Source organism: Lepidochelys kempii, chromosome 10 (genome assembly GCF_965140265.1).
Source record: "Lepidochelys kempii isolate rLepKem1 chromosome 10, rLepKem1.hap2, whole genome shotgun sequence".
NCBI lineage: Eukaryota > Metazoa > Chordata > Testudines > Cheloniidae > Lepidochelys > Lepidochelys kempii.
The window spans coordinates 41,367,840-41,383,269 of NC_133265.1; the positions used below are offsets into that span (position 1 = coordinate 41,367,840).

The following is a 15,430-nucleotide window of genomic DNA, read 5'->3' on the forward strand; positions in this document are numbered from 1 at the left end:
GGGAGAACGCAAAACCAAGTGCATGTGCTTTCAGGATAATAAACCAAGCAGAAACTGAGCAGGGACCACTGGGAATTTGCTTTGGAGTGTGTGAATATAACCAGTGCTGGTCTGGACAAAGAGTTACACTTCTGACAGATCCCTTCCCTCTTACTGCTGTCTTTGCATCTCCCATGGGCATGCTGTCCCTACAATGCAAAGTGTTGAACTCTATTACTATGCTATGCATCTATAGCACCAAGCAGAGAAAAGCCCTATTTATGGGAATGCAGATGGCTGGGTCAGATTATCTTTGCCATTCAAGCATCTGAAGTACACAACACACCAGTGACACCTTCACCAGTAACATGCACTGGAGTAGATCTACTATACAAAAGTAGATCCTATGATGGCAAGTTTTCAACTTGGTGTCACATGGGAGAACAGTTGTATAATTATAAGGGGTTTAATACAGTCAAAGAAGTGTAGAGGCTGGATCAGCTTCACACTAGGCACTGTGGAGTGGTGCATCTGTAGGACATCACCGGAATTTGGGTGATTTGGGTTAGATCATGTCACTAAAGAGGAGGCCCATGGCTTGTTTGGCAAATCAAATGGCAAGGAATCTGCTGGACATGGGGTCCCTGGTCATGGTCCAGGAACCAATGGCATTGCCTCCACAGGGATTTTGATAGCCCTTTTGAAGACTTGTGAGCTGTGAAGGTTACTCAAAGTGGTCAGGCATTTGTGGATAATGATCGCCCAGCCTATCGGCAGTTGTATACACCCTCCAGTTGCCATGACCTACCTGAACACCAAGTAAGCAACAACAGAGCTCAGCTAGGTCTCATGAGTCTGAAGCTTTTCTGAAGATGTGTACATCAAATCTGCCCACCCCATCCAGTCACCAAGAGCTCAGTAGAAATAGACATTCAAGTAATTAAACAAGCCTTGGGTTCTTCACAAGAAGCATTTCTTCCTGAAGATCAAGATAATTTAGCACCATACCAAAATGCAACTAGAACTACAGCGCCGCCCCCAGCGAATAGCATAGTCCGCAGGCAGCGTAAACCCTGTTTCAGATTGCTGACATCACCAGGGATGGCATACGTGACCCAGGCAGGACCACAAGCAAAGTTATAAACCAGGACAAGCAGCATAAACTTATGACTTTACTGCGGGGACTAATGACTGCTCGGTGCAACAAAAATAACCCTCCTCACAGGATCATTGGCTTGGAACTTGCTACTTTATGTATCTGTATCACAAGAGTGTACAGGAGGGAGTGGGGCAGGAGGCACAGCCTAAACAGAAAAAAGGGGTGCTGCGTGGCTCCACCCCATAATACTCTGGGCTATGCAGGTAACCCTATCATGACCACTTTACAGCAGCTCCTGCTGTAGCTGTTGCTAAGACACAACCAGTGAACACACAACATGGTACACATGGTGGGGAGATGTCTGTCAGGCACTGCAAATGCCTTCAGTGGCTGAATCAGACAAAGCTTTGAACGTTTCATGCAGAGAATAGCTTGACGAGGCACTTCTGTGCCAGAACCCTCCATTATGGAGCCATCTCAGCAGAGGCTCATCCCAGGCCAACTGCTATTTCCATGACTACTCATATCAGTGGAGGAGACCAGGCCAACAGCTGTTTCCAGACCAGTCCCTGATTTGCCATCATGTCTATCACACCAGGCACTGATGAAGAAAATCAAGCTCCCATCATCCTGCTGGCATTTAGCAAAAGACAGGCGACCATTTCAATGTATAATTAGGAGAGCTGACGTTCATGTCTGAGGGCAGAATAATCCCTGGGCTGAACCACAATTTGAAGTTGCCTACTGTCATTTCCTAGTCAATACAGCATTAATACAGGGAATATTATAGGTTTAGCTGGTAGCAACCCCTATTTTTAAGGCTGCAGGATGCAAGTGTTTCATGGGGAGAACAGCATTAAGAGGAACCTTTCTCCCGTTCCAAAAAGGGGGGACCTCTGGGGCTGGAGCCCTTGGACCCAGTGAATATCACATTAGATAGACCATATTTCCAATGAGGTGAGTTCATGCAGGACAAGGCAAGTCCAGGAACAGAGAGATGGACAAGGTAATTAACTAATACCTTTCCAAAGTCCTCACCTACCCCACTCTACCCACCCCCTCAGGTACCTTAAGACTTTGCCCTTCTCCCAAGGAATGGGTGTCTCCATGCATTTAACATCTGAACTTTCAAGTGCTTCTTTGTCTTGCATCTTTGAAGCTCTAAGCTTCAGACCCTGCACTAAGCTGGAGTTTCAATTCCTTCACGTCTCTTTGCTGATAGCAGTGTTATACCCATAACTGAAGGAGCCAGGTATTTGAGTGGCATTTCCTGCTTAGCTCCATTCCTTTCCTAACAGGCTAACATTACCTTGTGCTGTCCCTACCCCTGCACGTTTTTCTTTGAATTTAGTGACAAAACCATAAGTTACAGAAGGTGCCTTCCGTTACCACCACTCTAGGCTAAATAACTGGGGCAGACGGCTCCCTTTGTCACCTCACACCACTTGGGTCATCCTTAAAACCTCGTTCCAAGGCTGGCTTTGGACAGAAATGAAGTAGGAGTGCTGAGCTCAGCTGAGTTCCATGAGTAGATGCAGGAGTGGTCTCATTTCCTTGTTGTGAGGCTCATGGGCTGGGACAACCCTAAGCTGCAAACTGCTCTCAACAGCAGCAGCCTTTTGACAGTGTAACGCAGTTGGGAGCCTTAACTCAAGCAGCTCATACTTTTCACTGAAGGGCCCCAATGTCCCAGCCATGGCCCCAGAGAAAGCTGCTACCTTAGCAACATACTGGAAGTGACATGTAAGCAGCTCCATCAAGCCAGCTGCACATGCTGCTCTCTGTCATTGTGACTGCTTGAGAGCAGTACAGCTTCTGAAGTAACCATGCCCTTGCAGGGCCAGGTGCTGTCAGAACAGCTTGTGAAGATGGGCACAGGGAAAAGGAGAGATCAGTTCAGAGTATAGTTGGGGAACTGACTTTATGGGAGATGGGCTAGTCTCCACCTCAGGGCCAAACCCTTATGGATAATGGAAGCCAGGTTAGATCTACCCATTTTAATCAATGCCAAAAATCAGCCTTATGTTCACACCGCATGCACTGGTCTCAGCCAATAGTACAAGGGTCCAATGACTTAGAAGCCTTTCCCCAGAAAGCCTCTTCCTCTCCCTAGAGGAGGCCAAGAAGATCTAAGGGCCAGCTGAAGGACTCCTCACAGGGGGGTGCATGGGGACATTACATGTAGTTTCCACATCTGAAAAGTGAAAAGGTCTGGGGACAGACTAGGCATCATTAGTCACCCCCCAAAAAAGTCACTTAATTAGATCACAGCTAGAACCAGTTGCAGCAGCCCTTAAAACTGCCTCAGCCCTGTCTGCTATCTTCCATCAAGCACTGTCCAAGTTCCTATTGGTGACATCTCAGCCAATCAACCAAGGACTGACCCCAATCATAAAATCCAAAGCCTGCTGGAGACATTCCATGTTCAGGGTGAGCATAGTCTCATTTAGTGGAGAGGGCCAGAGGGTGTTGCTGTGCCCAGAAGATGCATCGTTATATGAACTGGACCTAGCATGCACTGCTAACCCAGCAATTTCTACCCTGCACTCCCCACAGTGAAAGAATCAGCAGAATCACGACTGGAAGTGCCACCTAGTGCAGCATCCAGGTGGTATGGGAGAGCCAATGGATTCCTGCAGCCCCCTGATCTGACCAAAAATATTCAGTCTTGATTTTCCACTGGCCCAGCACTACAGATGGCTGGTGGTATGAACTGTATAAGTACGTGTGGCTTTTCTTCCCTGAGCAGGTTACAGTTGACACCATGAAGTGTCCTGTGTGATGTTAACTGTCTTAAATAGACAGCCTGCACCCTACCTGTGAAACTGCTATGCTATCACCCAAGAGCACCAGCATCTCTTCACACCTCATGGGGACTAGGACTCTAGGTCAATAAACAACTGAGATTGAGATGGTATCACTGCCTGGAGCCAGATCAGATATTAGCCATAGTAGGGAACAATAGTTGCAAACCGATGCAGCAGTTCATTAGCAGCATCCACGCTTCAGTTGTTTGCTTTCATTTGTAAGTACAAGTCATCCCCTCATTAGAATCAACTTTAAAAGAAGGCTTCCATATTTAGGAAGGCTTGCATCAGAGAGTGTTGTACCTGGCTGCCTGCAACACACACCTGCAGCCACGTGAACAACTGGGTGTATAGGAAGAGGTTCTTGAGGCAAGGCTGCTAATGGTGAGGAGAGCAGAGGCAGGGGCAGGCGACTCTACCAATTTTGCCACCCCAAGCAGTCACTGCCAAATTGCTGCCACCCCAACAGCAGCGGAGCTACCGCCAAAAGCCGCCGTGGTGGGAAGAGGGGCAGAGCTGTCGCTAAATTGCCGCCGCAGGACACGGACGGCCGCCCCATTCTGATGCCGCCCCAAGCAGCTGCTTGGAAAGTTGGTGCCTGGAGCCGGCCCTGAGCAGTGGGAGCCCACATTGGGTCTTGAGGGCTGCTTTTGCTAGAGCAGAGCACAGCGCTGTTTCAGAAGCAGATATGAGAGCAGGTAGCTTTTATGGGGGAACAGCCGGTGGCAGCAGGACTGCAAGCCTGAGTGCTCCAACAGGGCTGCCTAAGGAGCCCCAGTCAGTGAGTGCTATTCCAGCTTCAGGTCACTGACCACAAGGTCCCATTGCCCTGCCCATAGCTGTCTGGCAGGCATTGGTTTAGAACGGGGTGGGCAAACCTTTTGGCCCGAGGGCCACATCTGGATATGGAAATTGTATAGTGGGCCATGAACGCTCACGAAATTGGGGTTGTGGGTGAAAGGGGGGCTCTGGCTTGGGGTGCAGGCTCTGAGATGGGGCCAGAAATTAGGAGTTTCAGGGTGCAGAAGGGGGCTCTGGGCTGGGGCAGGGGGTTGGGAGGGGATGAGGGTTCTGGCTGGGGGTGCAGGGAGGTTGGGATAGTTGGGTTTGGAGGGCAGGAGGGGGATCAGGGCTGGGGCAGTGGGTTGGGGCCCAGGAGGGAGTGAGGGGGGAAGTCTCCAGGTGGCGCTTACCTGGGGGAGGGATAGCTCAGTGGTTTGAGCATTGGCCTGCTAAACCCAGGGTTGTGAGTTCAATCCTTGAGGGGGCCATTTAGGGATCTGGGGCAAAAATTGGGGATTGGTCCTGCTTTGAGCAGGGGGTTGGACTAGATGACCTCCTGAGGTCCCTTCCAACCCTGTGATTCTATGAAGCAGCTTCCAGAAGCAGCGCCATGTTCCCACTCCAGCTCCCATGCGGAAGCTCAGCCAGGTGACTCTACATGCTGCCCCATCTGCAAGTGCCTCCCCAGCAGCTCCCCAGTGGCCGCAGTTCCCAGCCAACGGGAGCTGCTTGTGGTGGGGGCAGTGTGTGGAGGCCCCTGGCTGCCCCTACACATAGGAGCAATAGAGGGAACATGCCGCTGCTTCCGGGAGCTGTGCAGAGCGCCCCCCCAACCCCACTCCCCGACTGGAGCGCAGGAGTGGGGCAAGCCCCAGATCCCTCTCCCCAGCAGGAGCTCGAGGGCCAGATAAAATCAGTTAGCAGGCCGGATGTGGCCCATGAACCATAGTTTGCCCACCCCTGGTTTAGAATGAGGAGTTAGATAAGGTAGGTCAGTACACAGCACCCACCACAAAACAACTCAGAAGGAGTCCTCGGAGGGACAGAAGGGCTGCATGACAATAGCACCTGTCCACAAGCAGAGCTAGTTCTGTCAAGAGGGGAATTAAGAGGGACCCAACCATGTCTTTTAGAAGTTACTGTAGACATTTAGCTGTCAGCTGGACATCCCAGAGAGATAGAAAGGACTAGTGTATTCACATGTGTCCTAGTGCACAGCCAGAATCCTTCAGCCTTCAATCCCAGCAGCAGTTGTTTGCCTTGTTGCCAAGTTGCATCCACCAGTTCTGTCCCTCCCTGACCCAGTGTCTGCAGTAAGGAGAGACACGTTAGCCAGACTACAGTTGAGTTCTCTTTATTGCAGAGCTGCTGTTACAGGACAGCTCAGGAATTAGGACGGCTGCATTTTTTGTACACAAGACAGAATCCCAGGGCAACTAAGGCCACAGTCAAGGCTGCTGCCACCACTGCTAGCCCACCATCAAGCTGGGCCCCTCTGCTGCACCTGTAGAGAAAAGAAGTTAGTTTAGAGCATGAGCAAGGAGCTTTCTACCCACTTCTCCCATCAGTTAATGGCCTCCATACCCTGCAATGACATCTTCAGTGCTGCCACTTGGCCTTCTGAGGGACCCCACAAGCCTTGAGCTTGGTCAAGGATGAACAGTGGTCCGACTGCAACATCGGCCTCAGATCCTGATACTGAAGACCCATCTGGATAGAGATGAGATGTGAATGAAGATTAGTAAAACGCCCAGGTCTGAGTGGAATGACTTTATGGTGCTCATTTTCTTTAGGCCACTAGTCCTCAGCTCCTGGGAGAGCAGGGTTAATAAGAGTTTCTTTTATAGATGGAGGGGAAGGAGGTACAGAGACTGCATGACTCACCCAGGGTCAGATGAGGGCCTGATCCTGACTCCTAGCTTCTCCCCAAGTCCCAGTCCAGTCCTTCCTCTCAACCCTGGATTTGGGATAACTGCTGTTGACAGTCTGAATGATACCATCTCAACTGGAAGACATGGCCACCCCATTCAGTAAACACAGTGCATTAGACAGTTCACGATTCCTAGAAGGCATCTCTCTCTGGAAGCGCCTTCCCGGCCAGCTGTCCAGAGTGTTCACTCTCCTGGACTGTCCAAGTTGTCCACAGTTCCCAGTCTCACAGCAGCTGCAGATGTTTCTGGCGCCTTCCACTGGAGACCAGCTGGAACAGAGCATGAGCTAGAGTGAGAATTGTTCTCTGGGTCCATTTCCCCCTTCTTTATGTTTTACTCCAGCTACTCACAAATTGCCGGCTTTGTAGAAGGAACAAGCCTTGTTCAAAGGATCTGGAGCTTGGTCAGCTGAGGTGACCTTCAAATGTCAGGTGATGTAGATCTGAAGAGGGAGTGAAAGCATGGGGATCATCCCAGAGGTTAGTTACAATAAATCTGTTTAGCCAGCATTACAGCTGTGCTAGTTGGTTTGGCCAGTGAACCAAGTTAAAAAAATTTTGGATTGGGTCAAACAAAGTATTTCACTTGACCCAAAGTGAGTTGTTTCATTTGAAGTTTTTACTTTATAAAAACACTAAGATTTAAACAAAGTTGTTTTGAATAAAAGTTATTTTGAAAGTGTCAGAACCAAATGTTTTTATTTTATAGTTTTTGTTCACTGAATTATTTGTTAGCCCAAGTTCACATTTTCAGCAAAGAAGTCTTGGCTGAAAAAAAGTTTTGCCTTGCTCTGATCAGATTAGCAGACTCAGGAGAGGGATAAAGGCATCTCACCAAATTGCTGGTGTCTCCTGCAAACCTGAACGCATCCACCATGAATTTCAGCATGTCCTGCCTGGGCCTAGGGGATACGAAGGCTGAGATGGGAAATCATCTGATTTCCCATCCAACAGGCAGCTAGACACAAGAGTCATGGTCAATGAGGTGCTAACCAAGCATAGTTCTTTACCAGCTACATCGGTAAATATCCCCTAGAAGGGACGCCCCAGCTCTTACCCATTAAAGTCAATGACAGCATAGCTGGGAGAGGAGTCCCTGTCTGGGCTCAGGGTAGCCACACGGCTGTCCACAAAGAGCCTCAAAGCCACATGGTTCCCGGTGCTAACATCAGCTTGGATATGCATGACCTCCCCAAGCTGGAATCCATTGGAGGGTCTCTCAGTGCTCCAGTCATCTGCAAGGCAAGTTCACCATGAAGAATTTCAAAGGTGCTGGGTGCTTTATGAGGCCCTGACTGTCCAAGGGACAGTATAAATCAGCTAGGGAAGGGCCTAGACACTAGTACAGGGATCTCAAACTCAAATGACCATGAGGGCCATATGAGGACGAGTACATTGGCCTGAGGGCCGCACCACTGACCACCACCCCCCACTGCCCTGGCCCCTCCCCCACTCCACCCCTTCTGTGAGGCCCTGCCCCTGCCCCGCCTCTTCCCACCCCTTCCCTGCCCCCATTCCAACCCCTTCCCTGAAATCCCCACCCCAACTCCACCCCCTCCCTTCCCCCAGGGGGTGCAGGAGGGGTGCAGGGTGTGGCAGGGGGCTTAGGGCAGGGGGTTGGGGTGCAGGAGGGGTGCAGGGTGCATCAGGGGGCTCAGGGCAGGGGGTCAGGGTGCAGGGTGCGGCAGGCGGCTCAGGGCAGGGGGTGGGGTGCAGGAGCTGTGCGGGGTGCAGCAGAGAGAGAAGGGGGGGCTGGCGAACCACAGAAAATAACCCCACGGGCCGCGTGTTTGAGAACCCTGCACTAGTATACCATGGGAAAGGAATTATTCTTCTTGGGAGAGAAGTTCCTGCTGCAAGCACATCATTGCTCTGCCATTCAGAAATACTCAAACCTTGGGAGATTTAGAGTGTGGCAGCTGCCGCTGCAGTCCATCCCTAGTGGAAGTGGTTGTGCTATCAGAGTGAATAGTGCTTCCTTTTCTTAAGTAAACTTGCACCTACCATTCATCAGGTGCAGGGAGAAATCCAGCCTCTCCTCCGCAGACAGGGTAGAGCTGAAGGGAACCCATGTCAGCTTGATGGCTCTACTGCTCACATTGTCCTTCCTGGGAGAGGAGGAAACCTCAGATGCTGAACCTGCTCCTAGGACAGGGACTGGACGCAAGCGATAGGGACAGAGAATCTGTCAGGGTTCCCTCCCCACTCTGAACTCTAGGGTACAGATGTGGGGACCTGCATGAAAGACCCCCTAAGCTTATTTCTACCAGCTTAGGTTAAAACTTCCCAAGGCACAAATTCTTTGCCCTTGGAGGGTACCCTGCCACCACCAAGTGATTTAACAAAGAATCAGAGAAAGGACCACTTGGAGTTCCTATTCCCCCAAAATATCCCCCCAAGCCCTTACATCCCCTTTCCTGGGGATGCTTGAGAATAATATCCTAACCAATTGGTTACAAAGTGATCACAGACCCAAACCCCTGGGTCTTAAGACAATAGAGAAATCAGTCAGGTTCTCAAAAGAAGGATTTTATTTTTTAAAAAAAAGGTAAAAATCACCTGTGTAAAATCAGGATGGAAAATAACTTTACACGGTAACAAAAGATTCAAAAACACAGCAGAAGTTCCTCTAGGCTTAGTTTTCAAGTTACAAAAAACAGGAATAAACCTCCCTCCAGCAAAGGAAAAATTCACAAGCAGAACAAAAGATAATCTAACATGCCTTGCCTGCCTTTTACTTACAATTTTTGTAATATGAGAGGCTTTTAGGATGGTTTTAGGAGAAGGAGTTTTCCTACCTGATGCTTCTCTGCTTCCCAAAAGAACACACCAAAACAAAGCCTTTCCCCATTGGTCCTTTTGGTCAGGTGCCAACCAGGTTATTTGAGCTTCTTAACCCCTTACAAGTAAGGAGGAATTCTAAGCTACCCTTAGCTGTATGGTTATGACAGCATCTCAGTCACCCACCTGGGATAAAAAACAACAAGGAGTCCGGTGGCACCTTAAAGACTAACAGATTTATTTGAGCATAAGCTTTCGTGGCTAAAAACCTCACTTCTTCAGATGCAGACATAAATATACTGACACATGAAGAGAAGGGAGTTACCTCACAAGTGGAGAACCAGTGTTGACAGGGCCAATTTGATCAGAGTGGATGTAATCCACTCCCAACAATAGATGAGCAAGTGTCAATTCCAGGAGACGCAAAGCTGTTTCTGTAATGAGCCAGCCACTCCCAGTCCCTATTGAAGCCCAAATTAATAGTGTTAAATTTGCAAATGAATTTTATTTAGTTCTGCTGTTTCTCTTTGAAGTCTGTTTCTGAAGTTTTTTGTTCAAGAGTAGCTACTTTCAAATCTGTTATAGAATGTCCAGGAAGATTGAAGAGTTCTACAACTGGCTTTTGTTTGTTACCATTCCTGATGTCCGATTTGTGTTCATTTATTCTTTTACGTAGGGACTGTCCAGTTTGGCCAATGTACATGGCAGAGGGGCATTGCTGGCACATGATGGCATATATCACATTAGTAGACATGCAGGTGAATGAGCCTCTGATGGTGTGGCTGATGTGGTTGGGTCCTCTGATGGTGTCACTGGAGTAGATAGAAAAAGAAAAGGAGTACTTGTGGCACCTTAGAGACTAACCAATTTATTTGAGCATAAGCTTTCGTGAGCTACAGCTACATCGGATGCATCCGATGAAGTGAGCTGTAGCTCACGAACGCTTATGCTCAAATAAATTGGTTAGTCTCTAAGGTGCAACAAGTCCTCCTTTTCGTTTTGCAAATACAGACTAACACGGCTGTTACTCTGAAACCTGTCATTAGAGTAGATATGGGGACAGAATAGGCAACGAGATTTGCTACAGGGATTGATTCCTGAGTTAGTGTTTCTGTGGTGTGGTGTGTAGTTGCTGGTGAGTATTTGCTTCAGGTTGGGGGGCTGTCTGTAAGCAAGGACTGGCCTGTCTCCCAAGGTCTGTGAGAGTGAGGGATTGTTTCCAGGATAGGTTGTAGATCGTTGATAATGTGCTGGAGAGGTTTTAGCTGGGGGCTGTACATGATGGCCAGTGGTGTTCTATTATTTTCCTTGTGGGGCCTGTCCTGTAGTAGGTGATTTCTGGGTACCCATCTCTGTTTTCTCACCTCCCTAGGTGGGTATTGTAGTTTTAAGAATGCTTGATAAAGATCTTGTAGGTGTTTGTCTCTGTCTGAGCTATTGGAGAAAATTCGGTTTTATCTTAGGGCTTGGCTGTAGACAATAGATCGTGTGATGTGTCTTGGATGGAAGCTGGAGGCATGTAGGTAAGTATAGCGGTCAGTAGGTTTCCGGTATTGGGTGGTGTTTATGTGACCATCACTTATTTGCACTGTAGTGTCCAAGAAGTGGATCTCTTGTGTGGACTGGTCCAGGCTGAGATTGATGGTGGGATGGAAATTGTTGAAATCCAGGTGGAATTCTTCAAGGGCCTCCTTCCCATGGGTTCATATGATGAAGATGTCATCAATGTAGTGCAAGTAGAGGAGGGGCGCTAGGGGACAAGAGCTGAGGAAGCGTTGCTCTAAGTCAGCCATACAGATGTTGGCATACTGTGGGGCCATGTGGGTACCCATAGCAGTACCGCTGACTTGAAGGTATAAGTTGTCCCCAAATCTGAAATGGTTGTGGGTGAGGACAAAGTTACAAAGCTCAACCACCAGGTGTGCCTTGGCCTCATCAGGGATACTGTTCTTGACAGCTTGTAGTCCATCCTCACGTGGAATATTGGTATAAAGAGCTTCTACATCCATGGTGGCCAGGAGGGTGTTTTCAGGAAGATCACCAATGCATTGTAGTTTCCTCAGGAAGTCGGTCGTGTCTAAAAGATAGCTAGGAGTGCTGGTAGCGTAGGGTCTGAGGAGAGAGTCCAAATAGCCAGATAATCCTGCTGTAAGAGTGCTGATGCCTGAGATGATGGGGCGTCCAGGATTTTCAGGTTTATGAATCTTGGGTAGCAGATAGAATACCCCTAATCGGGGCTCTGGGGGTGTGTCCGTGTAAATTTGTTCCCGTGCTGTAGCAGGGAGTTTCTTGAGCAGATGGTGTAGTTTCTTTTGGTACTCCTCAGTGGGGTCAGAGGACAGTGGCCTGTAGAATGTGGTGTTGGAGAGTTGCCTGGCAGCCTCTATTCATAATCCGACCTGTTCATTATGACTACAGCACCTCTTTTGTCAGCCCCTTTGATTATAATGTCAGAGTTGTTTCTGAGGCTGTGGATGGCGTTGCGTTCTGTACGGTTGAAGTTATGGGGCAAGTGATGCTGTTTGTTCACAATTTCAGTCTGTGCACGTCTGTGGAAGCACTCTGTGTAGAAGTCCAGTCTGTCATGTCAACCGTCAGGAGGCGTCCATGCAGAATTCTTCTTCTTGTAGTGTTGGTAGGAGGGTTCCTGTGGGTCAGTGCACTGTTCAGTGGTGTGTTGAAAATATTCCTTACATCGGAGACGACGAAAGTAGGCTTCCAGATCACCGCAGAACTGTAGCATGTTCGTGGGGGTGGTGGGGCAGAAAGAGAGTCCCCGAAATAGGACAGACTCTTCCACCGGGCTAAGTGTGTGGTTGGATAGATTAAAAATATTGTTAGGTGAGTTGAGGGTACCACTGTTGTAGCCCCCTGATACTTGTCACCTGGGATAGTGACACTCAATAGGGATCACAGCTGGACTCGTTCTCAGGATTGTTGGGTTGCTGGCAGGGGTGGAGCTGTAGGGCAGGCTTGTGCTGTAGACCAGGTAATCTGGGATCATCTGAGGAGAGGCAGACAGTGGGGCGGTTAATACCATGTTAACAGGATGAAGCTGGCAAGACTTCTACAGTTCAATAGAAGCAACATTCTTCCCCCTGCACCCACCCTCCCCATGGGCAGCACAGAAGACAGCCAAAGCTTGGCTTCATCACTGATTATTAGACTATAGAGCTTGGTAGTGGCCCTTCCCCTGTCAGCAGCACCAAAGCTCAGAAGAAAGCTCTGTACTACTGGGACAGGACAACTGCATTCTGGTCCACAAGAGAGGCCCCAGGAGCAGCCTCTTCTCAACAGTGCAGCCAAGCCCACCCCTTGGCCAAAGGTTACTAGCTCCCAGCAGTGTGCAGTTTGGGCATTGTAGAGCATGGGTTTCTCTTAGGGTGGCTTCACCCTAAGAGAGATTTTTTGTTAAATCTGTTCAGCCAAATATGCCTTTGGCTAACTGTAGTGACCTTTAATAAGATCAAGGCCCATCAAATTAAATATGGTTTACAAGCTGTCTCCAACCCCCTAGAGCTGGCAGCAGGGCCTAGTCTTTTATCTGTCACAAGGCAGAGCACCTAGGCCCCAAAGGTACAGGAGGTACAGTCAGAATGGTACCTCCAATTCCTGAAACCTAAAGCCCTACACCGTGCCTCACAGGGCTACAGGCACCAGACAGCAGCTGTGCTCTTAGCTCTGGAAGGACATTGGGCACCCTAGCCGTAATGGGAGACAAGCTCTGGGTGCCACAGCTTCCCTACCATTTCTTGGAGTTACTTGACTAGCTTTTGCGAGTGACAGCTGTGAGACAGACAATTCAGTTGACTAAGGGGCCCTATTGGCCTCTCAGTGAGGTTTCGCAAAAAGAAAAGGAGTACTTGTGGCACCTTAGAGATTAACCAATTTATTTGAGTATAAGCTTTCGTGAGCTACAGCTCACTTCATCGGATGCATACTGTGGAAAGTATAGAAGATCTTTTTATACACACAAACCATGAAAAAATGGGTGTTTACCACTACAAAAGGTTTTCTCTCCCCCCATCCCACTCTCCTGCTGGTAATAGCTTATCTAAAGCGATCACTCTCCTTACAATGTGTATGATAATCAAGGTGGGCCATTTCCAGCACAAATCCAGGGTTTAACAAGAACCTTAGCTGTGCAGAACACAATGCCATCCACAGCCTCAAGAAACAACTCTGACATCATAATCAAAAATGCTGACAAAGGAAGTGCTGTTGTCATCATGAATAGGTCGGAATATGAACAAGAGGCTGCTCGGCAGCTCTCCAACACCACTTTCTACAAGCCATTACCCTCTGATCCCACTGAGAGTTACCAAAAGAAACTACAGCATTTGCTCAAGAAACTCCCTGAAAAAGAACAAGATCAAATCCGCACAGACATACCCCTGGAACCCCGACCTGGGATATTCTATCTACTAGCCAAGATCCATAAACCTGGAAATCCTGGGCGCCCCATCATCTCAGGCATTGGCACCCTGACAGCAGGATTGTCTGGCTATGTAGACTCCCTCCTCAGGCCCTACACTCCCAGCACTCCCAGCTATCTTCGAGACACCACTGACTTCCTGAGGAAACTACAATCCATCAGTGATCTTCCTGAAAACACCATCCTGGCCACTATGGACGTAGAAGCCCTCTACACCAACATGCCACACAAAGATGGACTACAAGCCATCAAGAACACTATCCCCGATAATGTCACGGCTAACCTGGTGGCTGAACTTTGTGACTTTGTCCTTACCCATAACTATTTTACATTTGGGGACAATGTACACCTTCAAATCAGCGGCACTGCTATGGGTACCCGCATGGCCCCACAGTATACCAACATTTTTACGGCTGACTTAGAACAACGCTTCCTCAGCTCTCGTCCCCTAACGCCCCTACTCTACTTGCGCTATATTGATGACATCTTCATCATCTGGACCCATGGAAAAGAAGCCCTTGAGGAATTCCACCATGATTTCAACAATTTCCATCCCACCATCAACCTCAGCCTGGTCCAGTCCACACAAGAGATCCACTTCCTGGACACTACAGTGCTAATAAACGATGGTCACATAAACACCACCCTATACCAGAAACCTACTGACCGCTATTCCTACCTACATGCCTCCAGCTTTCACCCTGACCACACCACACGATCCATTGTCTACAGCCAAGCTCTGCGATACAACTGCATTTGCTCCAACCCCTCAGACAGAGACAAACACGTACAAGATCTCTATCAAGCATTCTTACAACTACAATACCCACCTGTGGAAGTGAAGAAACAGATTGATAGAGTCAGAAGAGTTCCCAGAAGTCACCTACTACAGGACAGGCTTAACAAAGGAAATAACAGAACACCACTAGCTGTCACCTTCAGCCCCCAACTAAAACCCCTCCAACGCATTATTAAGGATCTACAACCTATCCTGAAGGATGACCCAACACTCTCACAAATCTTGGGAGACAGGCCAGTCCTTGCCTACAGACAGCCCCCCAACCTGAAGCAAATACTCACCAGCAACCACATACCACACAACAGAACAACTAACCCAGGAACCTATCCTTGCAACAAAGCCCGTTGCCAATTGTGCCCACATATCTATTCAGGGGACACCATCACAGGGCCTAATAACATCAGCCACACTATCAGAGGCTCATTCACCTGCACATCCACCAATGTGATATATGCGATCATGTGCCACCAATGCCCCTCTGCCATGTACATTGGTCAAACTGCACAGTCTCTACGTAAAAGAATAAATGGACACAAATCAGATGTCAAGAATTATAACATTCATAAACCAGTCGGAGAACACTTCAATCTCTCTGGTCACGCGATTACAGACATGAAAGTTGCGATATTACAACAGAAAAACTTCAAAACCAGACTCCAGCAAGAGACTGTTGAATTGGAATTCATTTGCAAATTGGATACAATTAACTTAGGCTTGAATAGAAACTGGGAATGGCTAAGTTATTATGCAAGGTAACCTATTTCCCCTTGTTTTTTCCTCCCCCCCCCCCCCCAACATTCTTGTTAAACCCTGGATT

The 15,430-nt window shown here is 48.5% G+C and overlaps 1 pseudogene; it reads right to left on the minus strand.

Moving 5' to 3' along the window:
- Positions 1-6,232: 6,232 nt before the first annotated feature.
- Positions 6,233-12,419, minus strand: LOC140918010 (zona pellucida sperm-binding protein 3-like; annotated as a pseudogene).
- Between the last annotated feature and the right edge of the window lie 3,011 nt (positions 12,420-15,430).